At 47.0% G+C, this 15,385-nt stretch overlaps 1 protein-coding gene across 1 annotated transcript in view; it reads right to left on the reverse strand.

Annotated features, from left to right (window-relative positions):
• Positions 1–1,528, reverse strand: part of SCN8A (sodium voltage-gated channel alpha subunit 8) — a 239,389-nt gene extending 237,861 nt beyond the window's left edge. The window contains exon 1 of the mRNA XM_056867203.1: positions 1,441–1,528. The gene's annotated coding sequence lies outside the window, so the exon portion shown is untranslated. The remainder of the gene's footprint in view (positions 1–1,440) is intronic.
• Positions 1,529–15,385: the final 13,857 nt, after the last annotated feature.

The raw sequence follows: 15,385 nt of genomic DNA on the forward strand, positions 1-15,385 counted from the left end.
TGTCACAAGAAGCAGGTCTCCAAGTTGCCGGGAGGCCGGCGAGCAGGTACCGAGCCCTCCCTCCTTCCCCACATCCCACCCCACCCCACCTGAGCAAGCCCGGTCCTGGCAAGTCAGGCGGGGCCTTTGCAACACTCAGCCGACGGGGATGGGGAGCGGGGGGGGGACCCCTCGGGGCCGCAGTCCCGGCTTCTCCCCGCCTCCCGCCAGACCTCCGCGAGCGGCGAACTCCGGGAGGGTTGCAGCGTCTGCGTTCCGCCCCCCCCCCCCCCAGCCCCGTCCTTTCCAAGGTACCTCTGCAGCCGCCGGCGCCGCGGATGCGTCTCCCCCTCGCCGGCCCTTGCAACTTTCTCCTGTCCTCCACGCCCCCGATGTCCTCCCGACATCAGTTGATTGGAGGGTACACCATGGACGGGGGGGGGAGGGGGGTAGAGGGAGAGAGCCCGACACTCGACTCCAGCCAAGGGGAGATGCCAGAAGACCCCCCTCCCCACTTATTTAGTCCGCTGGGCGCTAGGGATGGGGGGGGGGAGTCCTACTCTCTGGCTCGATCGATTGGGGGGAAACATCAAGGGGACAGGAAGCGGGGCGGCTTTTGGAGGACTTTGCGGAGGATCTTCCCGGGAGGGACGGGGGAGCTGGACGGGAGGCTGAGATGAGCTGAATGCAGACCCGGAGCCCGGATTCCCAGATGGGGAGCCTTGCCAAGAAAAGGTGGCCTGCTCCCGTCGGGGAGGGAAATGCACCAGCGACGCCTGAAGCACCCCACCAACCTTCATCTCTCCCTCTCACCCCTCCACCCCCCCCAGCTGCCCGCCCGCCTGCCCGCTCGCCACCCCCCCCCAATGCAGAAAAAGACGCTCAGGAGGTTGCTGTCGGGAGGAGGGGGTGGGGAGAGAAAGCCCCGGCTTCCCCCGGCTTGAGCAAGGGAGGAGTTGGCTGGCAGCCGTGGAAACTAAGCTGGAAGGGGCTCAGACCCCCCCCCTGCTCACCCCCGAAGTCCCCAGGAGTCCGCGCTTTGGAGGGCTTTCCAACTGGGAAGGAGAAAAGAGTACAGCTTCTGTGCCCACGGGAGGGGCAGCCAACCTGATCTTGTGTGGGGATGGGGGTGGGGTGACAAGCTCCAGATGGGGGGGGGATCACTCAGTAGGGCTGGAGTCATCGAGGCAACGGGCCCCTGGAGCCCCAAGAGGCAGGCGTTGGACTCCAACGAGAGGGGCTCACCAGTCTCTCCCCCCCCCCCGGAGAAAGAAAAAAGAGAGAAGGGAAATCGCTCTGCGGCAAAGCCCCTGCCTGGAAGTGGATGGGGGGGGGGAGAGAGGAAGGGGGCTGGCTGCAAAAAGGAAAAAAATCCCAGCCTAAAGGAGCCAGAGATGGGGGATCCCCCGCGCGCCCCCTCCTCCTGCGCGCAGCCCCCCGGATGGCAGTGCAGCAACTTACTGTGGCGGCGGCGCTAGTGCGACTCCTGCAAGGCGTTGCTGGACTGCAGAGGTGGGGAGGCTGCAGGAGAAACTGCGGTTGTCGCCATCTTGGTGCGCTGCCTCCCCTGCCTTCCCCCGGTGCAGCGCGCCGTTCCCTTGCATAATTGATGACTCGCAGCAAAACGCTTAGGGAGCGTGGCAAAACTCCGCGCCCTCGCCGCCCCCCCCCCCGCTGCAGCCCAGGGACCAGGCCGGCAGCCGCCCCAAGCCTCCTCTCTTCCCAAGCAAAGTTCGCGGGGAGAAGGAAAAGTTGGGTGCCCCGCAGGAGGCAGGGAGGCTCTCCCCTCCCGCTTCTCTGCAAGGGGAGCAGAAGCCCACTTACTTGGGACAAGTTCTGGGAACTTCTCGATCTGGCCAGCGGCTGGCCTGAGGGGAGGGGGAAGGGTGCAGGCGAATCCCCTTCCTCAGATGGATCAGAGTTCCAGGCGGAGGTCCAGGAATCCCCACTCCCCTGTTGGATCATGCCAGGAAACTTATGAGGAAAGACAATGGCAGAACAAGTTCCCAGCCCCTTTGAAGGGGGGGTGTGTTCCTTAGCTCTACCAATCCCCATTGCAGAAGGGAAACAAGCAGTACCCAGAGGACCTGGAGGAACCGGCATCTCTACCCACAGCTTGGTATAACTGGAACAATGCCCCAAAACTTGATTACTAGGATGGCCCAAGGGAGGAGGGAATGGGTACAGTAGACTCCATGCAACTGTGAGCTGCACAAGGTCAGGAAAAATGGGGAGGGGGTGATAAAGCCTGTCATACTTCAAAAGATGGTTGACATCCCTTGTCACAATTTGTCATTCTAGGACAGACACATACCCAGAGTATGTTACGTAGATCAGGACAGCTCTGAGGGACATGGAGTGGAACAGATTAACATGCAATCTAATGGAAAAAGGAATGAAGGTAAACTTGTCACCAAGCTAGTGCTAGAGAACTAAAGAGGAGAGAGAGTGACACAGCTCATCCACATCACATCAAGGTGGAAAGTGGTGTTTTGTTAAAAAGAAAGAGCTCCTTTCTTTTTAACAAAACACCACTTTCCACCTTGATGTGTGATATACTTTATGAATAAACCCACTGTAGCAAAAAAAGAAAAGGAAAAAAAGAAAATAAAATGATTTTGGAAGTTAGCAGCCAGTCACTTTGTCTGAACCTGAAATTAATCAAAGTTTATATGACATAAAAAAGTAAAGGGTTCTGCACTACAAGCAGCACTTGAAATAACTTGCTGTGTTACTGCCACCAGGCCCCGTGGACCACTGATGATGTCCATGTATATAATCATCTTTGGTTGAGTTTGCAACATGAGTTTACAATGAACAAACTGTTGTCAAATCAAAAAATCAAATCAAATGACCTTTATTGGTATATTCTACAAACTGTTGTCTTCACAGAATTCTATGAGTTGCTCTCCTGCTTTATTTCATGCTCCTAGCCCAAATGTTCTGACAATATTTGATTCTACTTTGTTTACCATGTTTGCATTCCAGTCACCTATGATTATCAGCTCATCTTCTTTAGGTTTATGATCAATTTTTTCCTGTACACTTGTATAAAAGCTTTCAATTTCTTCCTCTTCATCACCTGTACTTGGGGCATAAACCTGAATGATGGTTATGTTGATAGACTTTCCATGAGGTTTGATTGATATTATTCAGTCAGACATTGCATTATAGGCCCTGATTGCTTGTGCTACATCTTGCCTTAGTATTAGAGTAACTCCTGTGTTTGTCACTTCTAAAGTAAAACCCTTTGTAATTTTCTGATTGAAAATGTCCTAATCCAGTCCACTTTAGTTCACTCTCTCTCAGGATTAGGGCTGTTGAAGAAAAAAATTCGGTAAAATTCAGATTCGGCAAAATTTAGCCCGTTTTTATTCAGGAAATGCCGAAGTCCGAACTCCCCTGCTTCGGGTCTGTGCAATTCGGCATGAGATCCGAGTTCGGGGAAAAATTCGGCTGAATAAAGCCATTAAAAACACAATCGAGCCTTTCCGCGGCTCCGGGGTTTTTTTTGGGGTAGAGGTCCCAAACTTTCAGCGTAGCTTGAGGGGACCCTTCTTGCAAGAACCCCCAAGTTTTGTAAAGATTGGGTGAGGGGGGGCTGAGATATGGGCCCCGAAAGGGCCCCCCCTTTGCAATTAGCAGAGCTTGCCGCCCATGCCCAAAGCTCCCAGCCCCGACAAACAGCTGAGCTGCTGGGAGCAAGGGCGGGGCAGGTGCCAAGAAGTTTGTAAACCATGCAAAGCAACACATTTGCAGCCATGCAAACCATGCAAAGCAACACATTTGCAACCATACAACCCATGCAAACCAACATGTTTGCAGCCATGCAAACCATGCCATGCAAAGCAACACGTTTGCAACCATGCAAAGCAACACCTGACACCTGGGAGTTTGCAAACCATGGAAAGGAACAGAGGCAGCTAGCTATGCATAAGGAGCAGGAGGGGGTGGAATTTCCCCTTTTGCATAGGACTCAGGACCAGGCAAATGCATTCTTTAAGTCACAAGTTGAAAACCAGTTTTGAGCAAGCATCAAAATAGACCTAACCGATCTTATGAATGAGGGAAAATCTGAGGACACACAACTGAAGCCCCCCTCAAACCAGGGAGAGAGAGACTCAGGGGGCACCCCCCCCGCAGAACAGGCAAAAGCCCCCTTTGGCTTCCCCCCCACAGAAACTGCTCCCTCCCCCCCCACACAGACCCTGCTTCCCCCCCCACACACACACACAGGAGAAAAATTATAGAGAAAAGCCCCAAAATGGGTCTTACTGTGGATATCTTCAGCTCCATCAGGGGGCACCGCCCCCCGCAGAACAGGCAAAAGCCCCCTTTGGCTTCCCCCCCACCCACAGAAACTGCTCCCTCCCCACACACACACAGACTCTGCTTTCCCCCCCACACACACAGAGAGAAGAAAAATTATAGAGAAAACCCCCAAAATGGGTCTTACTGTGGATGTCTTCTGTTCCATCAGGGGGCACCCCCCCCCCGCAGAACAGGCGAAAGCCCCCTTTGGCTTCCCCCCCACCCACAGAAACTGCTCCTTCCCCCCCACCCACAGACTCTGCTTCCCCCCACACACACACACAGAAGAAAAATTATAGAGAAAAACCCCAAAATGGGTCTTACTGTGGATGTCTTCTGTTCTATCTTCTTCGCACCTGCCCCGCCCTTGCTCCCCGCAGCTCAGCTGTTTGTCGGGGCTGGGAGCTTTGGGCGTGGGCGGCAAGCTCTGCTAATTGCAAACCCCCATGGTCAGAGATGCAAGAAGACCCAGCTTGGCCACCGATTGGCCGCAGGAGAATGCTGCTTACTAACTGACGGTTATGCTGCTGTGCGGAACCCCAAATTTGCTGAATTTATTAACCGAACACCCCGAACTCGCTGAATTCGGCTCCCTGTTTTCCCGCCTTTTTTGAGTTCGGTTCCATCCGAACTGAAAACCACCGAATCAGGGGAAATTCGGCTGTTTTTCGGTTCGGGACGAACCAAATCAACAGCCCTACTCAGGATTGCAATGTTTAAATGTTCCATTTCTCATTTTAGGATTACGAGCTTTCCTTGATTCATACTTCTCGCATTCCATGTTCCAATTATATGTGTCGAACAGCTTTTGGACTTCCCTTTTGCATGCATTCCCATCAACAACTGAACATACTTTGGGCTTTAATCTAGTTGCATCATTAAGAATAGCACTACTGATAGTAATCCTCTGCTCTTTTCCAGTAGCTGACTGAGTGCTATCCAACCTGGTGGTCCTGCCTTCCAGCACTATATCTTTTTAAAAGTATGAGATGACCAGTAGTTTACGATTGCTTTCTTCTTTGCAGTACTAGCCAAGGTTAGCTAAAGTGTCACTACCATTGTTTATGATAGATCCTCTCCCAGTGTTAACTTCTGCTACTGCCCAGTAGCTACCCTTCAAGGAATCATTCACCCCCATCACCATTGGAACTATCTGTTCTCTTGTGCTGAGGTGGCCACTGGGGTCTCAGTTGGGTGACCATTCCTCCTTGAGTGACTCTTCTAGGAGTTTAGCTTCTTGACAGAGTCTAAGCTTCTCATGGTATTGCTCTCAACTTTGCTGACATACACAAACATCTTTCTAAATACACTGGGGAGAGTAGTGGAAAGCAGTAGACAGCTGAGACAAAGGGTACTCTAATCATGACTTTCTGTCCTGTTTGATTAAAAATATTAGTTCTTATTGGGGATCTAATCCCAGTAGTGCCATCCTAAGCAGAGCTACACTCTTCAAAGTCACTGTTCAAAGTCACTGATTTCAAGGGAGTAACTCTGCTTGCAGGGAAGGTGGGATGGTACAGCCCAGTCTCATCAGATTTCGGAAACTGACAAGATCGGAACTTGGAAGGGTGAACTCCAAGGAAGACTCTGCAGAGGAAGGCAATAGCAAACCACTTGTGCTTCTCACTTGCCTTGAAAGCCTCTTGCTGGGATCTCCATAAATCTGCTGCAGCTTGATGGAATTTTACATACAAAGAGAACACTGCTTAGGATGGCACTGAAAATCTTCTGAGTCTTAGTTGCTTACAGTGCAATCCTAAACAGACTAACACCCTTCTAAGCTCTCTACTCAGGGTTGCTCTGTTAAAATATGCATAGGCCTGAATACACACCAGGGTGATATATAGTGGGTAGTGTGGTCAGAACTGGATGTTGGAAACCTACACTCAAATCCAGTTATGAAGTCTATTAGGTGAATGTGAATATATCCCCATCCCTCTTGAACTAACCTACCTCATAGGGTTGTTATGAGAGTCTTTTGGAAGAAGGGTGACATACAGGTTAAGTAAAAGGCACACATTTAAAACTGGGGATATATAAACAGCCCTGACAAAAAGCCATGACCTGGATGGCCCAGGTAAGCCTGATCTCATTTATTTATTTATTAGATTTTTAGGCCCCCCCGTTTCCTGAGCAGGTCAGGCTCAGAGCAGTTTACATCCATTTAAAACAATCTCAGAATCAATCTATAAAAGCCATTTCTGTTCACTCAATAAAAATCTCAGCACCTTCAAGCTCTAGCAGCAGCAAAAAGATTAACAATAATAGCAACAATAACAATAAAGGCAGCGGAGAGAAGAAAAAGAAGGAGGAAGAGGAGGGGAGGTCAGGCAAATGGAAAACTGTCGCTGTCCTCAATTAGGGTTGTGCAAAAACACACACACACAAAACACCCAGTAAATTTTGGGTTTGGGTTTATTGGGCTTTATTTTTTTCAGAAAACCCAGAATAAGCTGAATACCCAAACTGGTAAATATGTTATTTGGCTTTATTTCCAGGTTTACCAAAAAATTCCGGACCATTGTTGTCTATGGGGATTTCCCCCCCCAAAGCTCCTGTGGGGGCATCTTTGGAGGTAGAATTCCCAAATTTTCAGAGTAACTTCAAAGGACATTCCTTGCACAAACCCCAAAATTTGGTGAAGATTGGGTCAGGGGGTCCAATTTTATAGGGTCCAGAAGGGATGGCCTTCCTCCATAGAGAAGTATGGTAAAGTTTCCAATGCTTCTATATGGAGGAGGGGGTCGACCCCTTCTGGACCCCATAAAATCAGACCCTCTGACCCAGTCTTACCCTAACTTCATGGTTCATGCAAAGAGCCCCTGAAAATTTGGGGACTCTACCTCCAAAAACACCCCCAAAGGAGCTTCAAAAAGAATTTTCCATAGACTACAGTGGCCCTATTTCACATGTGCTGGGAATTGCCAAGCCAACTTTCCTATGATTAGTTTCAATGGGCCCATGCAAAGCAATGGGAGGACAGGTCTAAGTTGCAGTGGAAAAGCAGAGCGCACAGACCAATACCTCCCTCCCCAAGAACTCATGCAAACCCTATATAACCAGACACCAACCCAATCCAGCAGCACAACAAACCACATAGAGAAGTATAATAAAGCTGAGGCACTTTACAAAAACCCTGAAACACACCACACCACACCACAACAAAATCAAAAGTGGGGGCACTTTTGCCATCCCATATGAAACCACAATCCTACACTATGCGCAGGGTAGAGGCCAAATACCAGAACCCAGGCATGCTCTGGCAGCACACACTCAACAAAACCCATGTCCAGCCACACAATGCTATGTAGCTGGAGGTCTGGGAGTGCTGCTGCCAGCCCAGATGTGGGGCCAAGCCTATCTGGGCAAAACCCAACAACAACGAGGCACACAACAAAGATACATACCCACACTTTTCCCTGGGAAGGAAAGCCTCAGAAAGTGAGAGGGAGGGGGTTTGTTGTGCACCCAGATCCTCCTCTCTCTGCAGTCTTGCACACCTTCACACAGCCCACGAGGAGGAAACTGTGGTGCTGTGGCTGCCTTTCATCATCGCTGGCTCTCCTCTTCCCCCCTCCTAGCCCTGCAAAGAAGAAAGTTGGGGGGACACACACACACTTGAATAGCTTTATTATTGTTGTAGCCACTCTGTTGGTTGCTGTTGTGTCACGTTTAAACTGCTGACCCCTATCCTACTGTGCCCATTTCATCTCTGAAGAGATGAAGAACAGTTTTGGCACAGCTGCATTAATCTCAGCAGCATGCAAATTTGGTGTGGGTTGTGTGTCCAAGGGACTGAGTGAGTGAGCAGAGAACCACTTTCAACATTCCCCTGAACCGCACTGCCATGAAGGGTCAACGGAGCCCTTGGTGTGCTTGCAGGTGGGTTTGAGGTAGCATTAGGGGTTGGGGAGGGGACTGCCAATCAAATTGGAAATCTGACATGCCACTTTTTCCTAATGCTGACTTTTTAATTCCAGGAAGAGCATTTCACCCAAACTTCCCAAGACAGACCCCGAGGGGATGCAAGCACAAACATGTGCTCACCTCAGTCACCCTCGAAGTCCAGAACTGGAAAGTCAAAAGTTGAACAGAGTGACACCTAATAATCTTTCATATTGTAGGTCTATACTTGTGCATCTGCAAGTACATGTGGAGAGAAACTGGGATCTGACATTGGTTTTAGTGCATTCAATCAAGGGCTGCAATCTTAAGAACACTTTCTGGAGACTAAGCCCGATTGAATAAACTGGGACTTACTTCTGAGTGGATGGGCTTAGTATTGTTCCCCAAATCACATAGAATTGTCTTCTATGGATATCGTTAGTAAATGGTGAAACAGCCTTTATTCAGCATTCTTTTTCTTGACATTGGTCAACTAAATGGGTGTATCATGTGCTGAGTACATATGTTGTTTATCACCAGCATATGGTAGAAAAGGATATACAGATTCTAAAAATGGAGATTCCATTTTCTGCCATAATTCATTTAGTTATTGTGGTCATTAATTAACTACAACCAGTGGCAATTAATTCCAAAGAATAATGTACGGTATTTATTTATGGAATAATTATTTTGTCCTGTATCTGCTACCTATCAGTGTGACATTCATAATACTTGGTAATTGAGACAGAGTTAACAGTTTTTCAAATTCAAATGAGTTACATAATAGAGTGTGAAAGCAAATATATTTACCACAAATCAATATGGGTCAAATGTACAACTCATGTAACTCTAACTGTACAACTCATGTACAACTCATGTAACTCTAACAGGGGGAAGGGTTCTGCTGCAGCTGGTGATGGGTGACCTTGGGCTAGTCACAGTTCTTAGAGCTCTCTCAGGCCCACCTACCTCACAGGGTGTCTGTTGTGGGGAGGGGAAGGGATGGTGCTTGTAAGCCAGTTTGATTCTTCCTTAAGTGGTAGAGAAAGTTGGCATATAAAAACTAACTTCTTCTTCTTCTTCTTCTTCTTCTTCTTCTTCTTCTTCTTCTTCTTCTTCTTCTTCTTCTTCTTCTTCTTCGTACAGCCTACAGACTTGGAAATGTGATCTTCTAGGCCATATAATTCCTGCTCTGTTGAAAATGGTTTTTAGCATTGACTATTCATTTGACAGATGGGGCTATCTTTTATATCTGAGAGGTAAGATTAAAAATATATATATACACACACCCCACACACAATAATTCCTTCCTCATTATAATGCTTCATTTTATTGAGGGTTGCATTAGGAAGGAGCCCCTGATTCATTTCATTTAGTTCACAACTCCATTTAAGTTTTTGTCTACCTGGTATTGACTCAGAATCAAAATGAACGCCATATGATTGATGCAGGGGGTAGTGACCTCATCTCCAATTTAGCCTAAGGGGTAGATGGTCACTTTCCGTTCTCTTTTCAACTGATAGTTTAATAACTCTACTGAACAGATCTTGGGAAGCTAATAGTCTATTCATGAGTGCTTGGTGCCTGACCAAAAGGTAAATTGCCCAGGGCAGTCTCCTTGCACTACTCCGCGAGCCCTTGATTCAAATTCTCACTCTGACATGAAGCTCACTTGGGGCCAAATACTCTCACCCAGCCTACTCTATAAAATAGAGGAAGGAAGGGAGAACGTTGCTTGAAAGAAGAGCAGCATCAAAAAGTAATACTAATGTATTTTGCCTTATAATGATCCTATTTTGATACCGCTCAGATTCCAAGGCCAGTGTTATTGTTCCTCATCATTTTTGGGATTTTAAGTACTCTGATATGATATATACTGTGAATACAGTCCAACACACCCATGTATATATATCTCTTGTTCTCTCACACAAAAGGGAAAGACTTGCAACCAGATGTGTGAACTAGCTCAACAATGAGTCTGAGTTGACATTTGTTGCTATGAAATTATATTTGTGGCAATTGTAATGGCTGGTATACACATGGAAACCATCAATTCTGTGAGCAATGAACATGTATGTGTAGAATGGTCTTTAGAGCTTTTCTATAAACCAATAAAAAGAAAAGAAGCGTGAAAGAGGCATATGTCCTAATTGGGCATTTGTTGAGGTTTGCCCTGCTTGGAGATTCTTGTACTCAAGATCTTGAAATAGCTACTAAGGAGAGGGTCTTTTCTGTTGCACTATCTCTTTCTTTCTCTCCTGCCAGCCTTTCAGCATCAAGCTGAAGCCTTACCCCCTGCAAGTGTTTATAGACTATACATTCCTTCTTGGGTATCAGGCTTTTCAAAATTTAGAATATTTCAATCATCCCACCTCTCCGAAAAGTATTGCCAGGGACAGGTATCAATCAATCAATATGACAATTCAATTAAAAATAAAAATGAATGCTTAATAAAATCCCAATAATAAAACCCTCAGTAGTAAACAATAACCAGTAAAATCAGGAGGAAATGGTTTCACCTGCTGCTTAAGAGCAAATAAAGAAGGCACCAGAAGGGCGTTCCACAACTGGATTTGACATCTTGCAAAGATTTGATTTTTAAGGTCTTTGTGAATTTTGCTGCTATTTATTTTTTAAACTTCTTGAATTTTTACTGCTGCTGTCTTCTGGTTATAACATTGAAATATTTAACATGAATATCTCCATGCTGTTTTTTAGCTTGTAGCTTGGTTTTTAGTGTCACATTTTAATGTTGCTTGTTGTGGCATTTGGCTTTTATTTGATTGGTGTTTTCATTCGGAACTGCCTCAAATGTGCTTTAAAGAAAAAGTGTGGCACAAAAATCTAGGCTTGGATCTGGGGTTATTTCCACTATGGAACCAGCAGGACTTCCCCCTTTCACTGCATCCCAAAATGCACCCCTCAAAAATACAGCTCCCAGGAACAGCATGGGGGGAGGTGGAGATCTTCAGCAGGAAGGGTGACCCCCCACCCACACACCCCATGTAGGATTCAAGCTATAAGAAATAAATGTCATGCCCCCAAAATACAGGACTCAGCAAAGAACACACAAGGATGTGTGTGAATCACATTGATGATGTAACCATGACACCCATCTCAGTGTGGCCAATACTGATGACTAAATTAATTACATTCCCTTGATATCTTTGGCAACATTTTGTCTAGGTTCTGAATTGTGTAAGTGCCATTTTTAAAAGGAACACATGCAGCATACGACGGATTAAGGAGAGATTCCCTTCAGGTGCTTTGCTGTATGAACACCAAAGGAAGATGTAGACCAAAGTGGAAAGAGAACCACCAGTCATCTTAACATACTCTGCAAATGCATCTTGGGGCATTTTAAGCACTGAAGGATACAAAACAAACAATCAAAAAGGACAAACATTATCCTGGCCTTTTGCTTCCCTTTCCTGCCATCTCCTCTCTCCCTTCCCTGTGGAAATTTAGATTGTAAGAGTTTCAGAGCAGGGATCTACTACTTAAAAAGCAACAACAACCGTGCAGTTAAAACTGTAACAGTGCAAAATGCCAAGAACACCTATAACATTGCTTAAACCAACCATAATGCCTGCAGAAGCAATTCTTCTATCCTTTTTATTTGAGTTAAAAGGATCTTAGAAACTAAGGGTGTGCCATATATGGATATATCCAAATGGAAAGAAAAATAGGGCTAACCTAGCAACATGCCTGCAAACTAGAAAAGGAAAAAGATGCCAAGTGACAGGTGACAGCTTTATTGTTTTGTAATGCCCCTACGCATTTCACTGTGCAAGCTTTGTCAGGGGGATCAGAGTTCCTTTGTGCTGACCCTCTCCACAGGTTGTATTGTTCAATATAAATAATAAATATAGCTGAAGGTGGAGGAGCAGATGAAAATTAGGTTGACAGGTTAGTGAATAGGAGAGGATATGGGGGTTGCCAGGCAATGGGAAAGGGGAAATAATGTGGGAAATGTGATATGGGGGGAAAGGAGGTGCCCCTTGCAAGTGCTTGCTGCTTGTAACTGAGCCTAGTCTCCCCAGATACAGGCTGCCAGGATTAGTGAAAACAGGAAACTGAAGACAGGGAGCAAATAAAGGTAGGTTGGCTGGTGGGTAGGATGGAGAGAAGGAGATCGGAAAAGGGGAGAAGCTATGGGTGCTTTCAGGGAAGGGGAAGAAGAAAAGTGGAGGAGGGGAAATTAGTCCCCCCCCCCATGTCCTTGCAGGTTCCCACTTGTTCAATCTAATTTTCAAACAGACATTTTTCAGTTCTTGTATTTCAGACATAACTGCTATTGAGAACTGATATGGTATAATGGTTAGCTTGTCCAACTAGGACAGGGTTCAAATCCCTGGTCTTCCATGAAGTTCACTATGTGAGCTCAGGTCAGTCTCTCTCTCTCTCTGCTAGGAATGGGTATATGAGGTAGAATGCAAAATGATCAACATATTGAAGGGCTGAAATGAATGTGTTTAATATATGGGTTAACTAAAAACTGACGGCACATTGTACCACACAGGCAATTATCTATCACACTTTATCCCACCCTTCTTTGAAAGAGCCCAGGGAGACATACATGGCTTTCACCTAACTTGTGTTATCTTCGCCTGTCTATCTCCCGGTGCAAGTCATCCACCAGGGAAACCAAGGGGTATTTTTCACGGAGACTTGCTGCTGTTTCGACGCTGATTTGCGTCAGAGTCAAATTTTGATTATCCACTGCAGATCCGTGTTTTCCCCCACTGAGCAAAATAAGCCGGGTTAAAAGAGAGGCAATCCAAACCACTTTTGAGACGATCTTTACTGTGGACACGTGTTTTGTTGTTCGGATGCCCATGAAAAAATGTTTGCTTCGCTCCCCGGGATGTCTCCTTTCTCCTCCCCCAAGACGGTGATTGGCTGGGGGAGTTTCGTGCTCGGACAAGAATACCGCCCCTTTTGCTGCCTGCCTGCCTGCCTAGAGTCCTGGCACTTCTCGCCCTCCGTCCTGGAGGCTGGCGGGTGGGCACCTCTTGCCCGGGATGGGCCTTGGAGCTGGGCCCACACCTCCAAGCCCAGGGGGACGTCGGATGGATGGCTCCAGGGGGAGACCGGCGGGGCCACACCATGTGCGCCTAGCGCGCTGGGGGTGGTGGTGGTGGCAGCTCGGTCTAGGGCAGCTGGACCCGTGGGGGGGATGTTCAAGGGAAGGGTCTGTTGGCCCCTCTACCCCAGCGGGGAGGGGGGATTTTTGAGAAATCGGATGGGGAAAATGTGCATCCTGAGAGCAGAAAACCCAAGGCAAAACTCCCTCCTCTCTCTCATGATGCACTGAGGCCGGATCATGGCCAGCGTGCAAGCCAGGGGCCTCCTTCCCTCTCCCCCCCCCGCCATGCACACTGGCTGGATTGGGGCCGGCACACAAGCCAGGAGCCCTCCTGTCTCTCACGATGCACTGGCTTTAATGCAAGAGGTTTACAGTGGCCATTTATGCACGGGAGGTTTTTCCTTGGATTTGCTGCTCTCTAAATGCACCCTTTTCCCATCCAAATTCTCAAAACTCAACAATCAGCCCCCAAGAAGAGTTTTGAGAATTAGGATTGGGAAAATGTGCATCTAGAGAGCAGCAAATCCAAGGCACACCTTGGATCCAAGGCACACCTCTTGGCACATGGATGCAATTCCTGCCCCCCCCCCAATCCTGCCTTTCATTAAAGGGCAATGGGTTCCACACCTATAGAAAATAGAGGGAAGCTTTGAGGAAAGTGCTGCCTCCCCCCCCAAATTGGAATCTGACTGTTCCAAAAGCAGAACAGAGCAAGGGTGGAAGAAAAATGCAGGAGACCAGAGGGACTGGTGGTTGTTTTTTGCGCTGGGGCTGGTGAACCGCACGAGGTAATCTGCTGGGCGGAGTTGGGGCGGAGTTGGGGGCAGGCATAAACAATGAGCTTGTTCGAAGGGGAGGCCTCCTGCAAAAGGGACAGACCAAACTGTTGTCAAATACAGTGTGCTTTGTTCCCATGAAAAACCAAAACTACAGATAATTGACGGGGATAAATCGCCGCCATGAAAAAAACATTTAAACCGGGTTTTTTATTGGTCCGGGGCAAAAGAGAAGCAAAATCTATTGTGAAAAATGCCCCCAAGTCTCTTTCAGTCTCATAACCAGTCCTAAACCCAAACCCAGACCTTAAATACCATCTTCTTCCATATGAATCTACCTGCTCACTCAAGTCATCCTCTGAGGCTCCACTTCGGTTGCCTGAGGCTAGATGGATGGCAACCCAAAGAAAGGTCATTCTCCATCATGGTACCAAAAGTGTGGAACTCCATACTCAGAGATATTCATCTGTCTTCCTCAATCAGTGTCTTCTGCCTGTGTGTGTAGACTTTTTAATTTCATTTGGCATATCCCAGTAATGGTTATTGGCCTCATCCCTGGTTCTGGTGCTGTATGTTTATGCATTTATACTGAATTGCTTTATAATTTTAAATGTTGTTTTCAATTGTTTGAATGTTATAATTTTTTCATGTTTTCTGCTTTGGAGACCCTGACTGGGTGGAAAGGTGGCATATAAATGTTTTAAATACATACATACATACATACATACATACATACATACATACATACATACCTCTGACTAAACATTCCTTAATTGGGCCTTGACAGCTTCATATCTAGGCATACTTACTAGGGAGTAAATTTCAAGGAATCCGATGACATTTCCAAGTGAGCACATTTAATATCAGGCTGGAAGATCATAGTCTAATACTAAGCAACTGCATCTGGAAGAAAATCCTATTAAATTCAAGGGAAATCACTTCCAAATCAATGTGGTTAAGACCAGGAAAGAAGTCTGTCCCTTATCTGAAGGATTCCATGGCATGAAGGCCTCTTAAGCTTTTTGCAAAAACTGTATAGCTGAAAGGGCAGTGGAATGAGGTCTGTCATATGATCAAGTCCCTTCAGACAATCCATTCCTACACCGAGGACATCATGCAATGCCTGAAAAGTTCACTGTGTGAAATGGTGGTGGTAGAGGAGACACAACCATTTCAATTCTTTCCAAATAGTTTCATGCACAGATTAGAGGGAAAGCAGCCTGTCACAAAGATGTACATATGTGAGGAAAGTAGAATCACATCTCACACAACAGATGGAGCAAGAGTGGGATTTCATACCAGTGTGGGACGGAAAACCTACCTCACCAATTGATGTATGTGGCAC

This window comes from Euleptes europaea, chromosome 1 (genome assembly GCF_029931775.1).
Source record: "Euleptes europaea isolate rEulEur1 chromosome 1, rEulEur1.hap1, whole genome shotgun sequence".
In the NCBI taxonomy this organism is placed as follows: Eukaryota; Metazoa; Chordata; class Lepidosauria; order Squamata; family Sphaerodactylidae; genus Euleptes; species Euleptes europaea.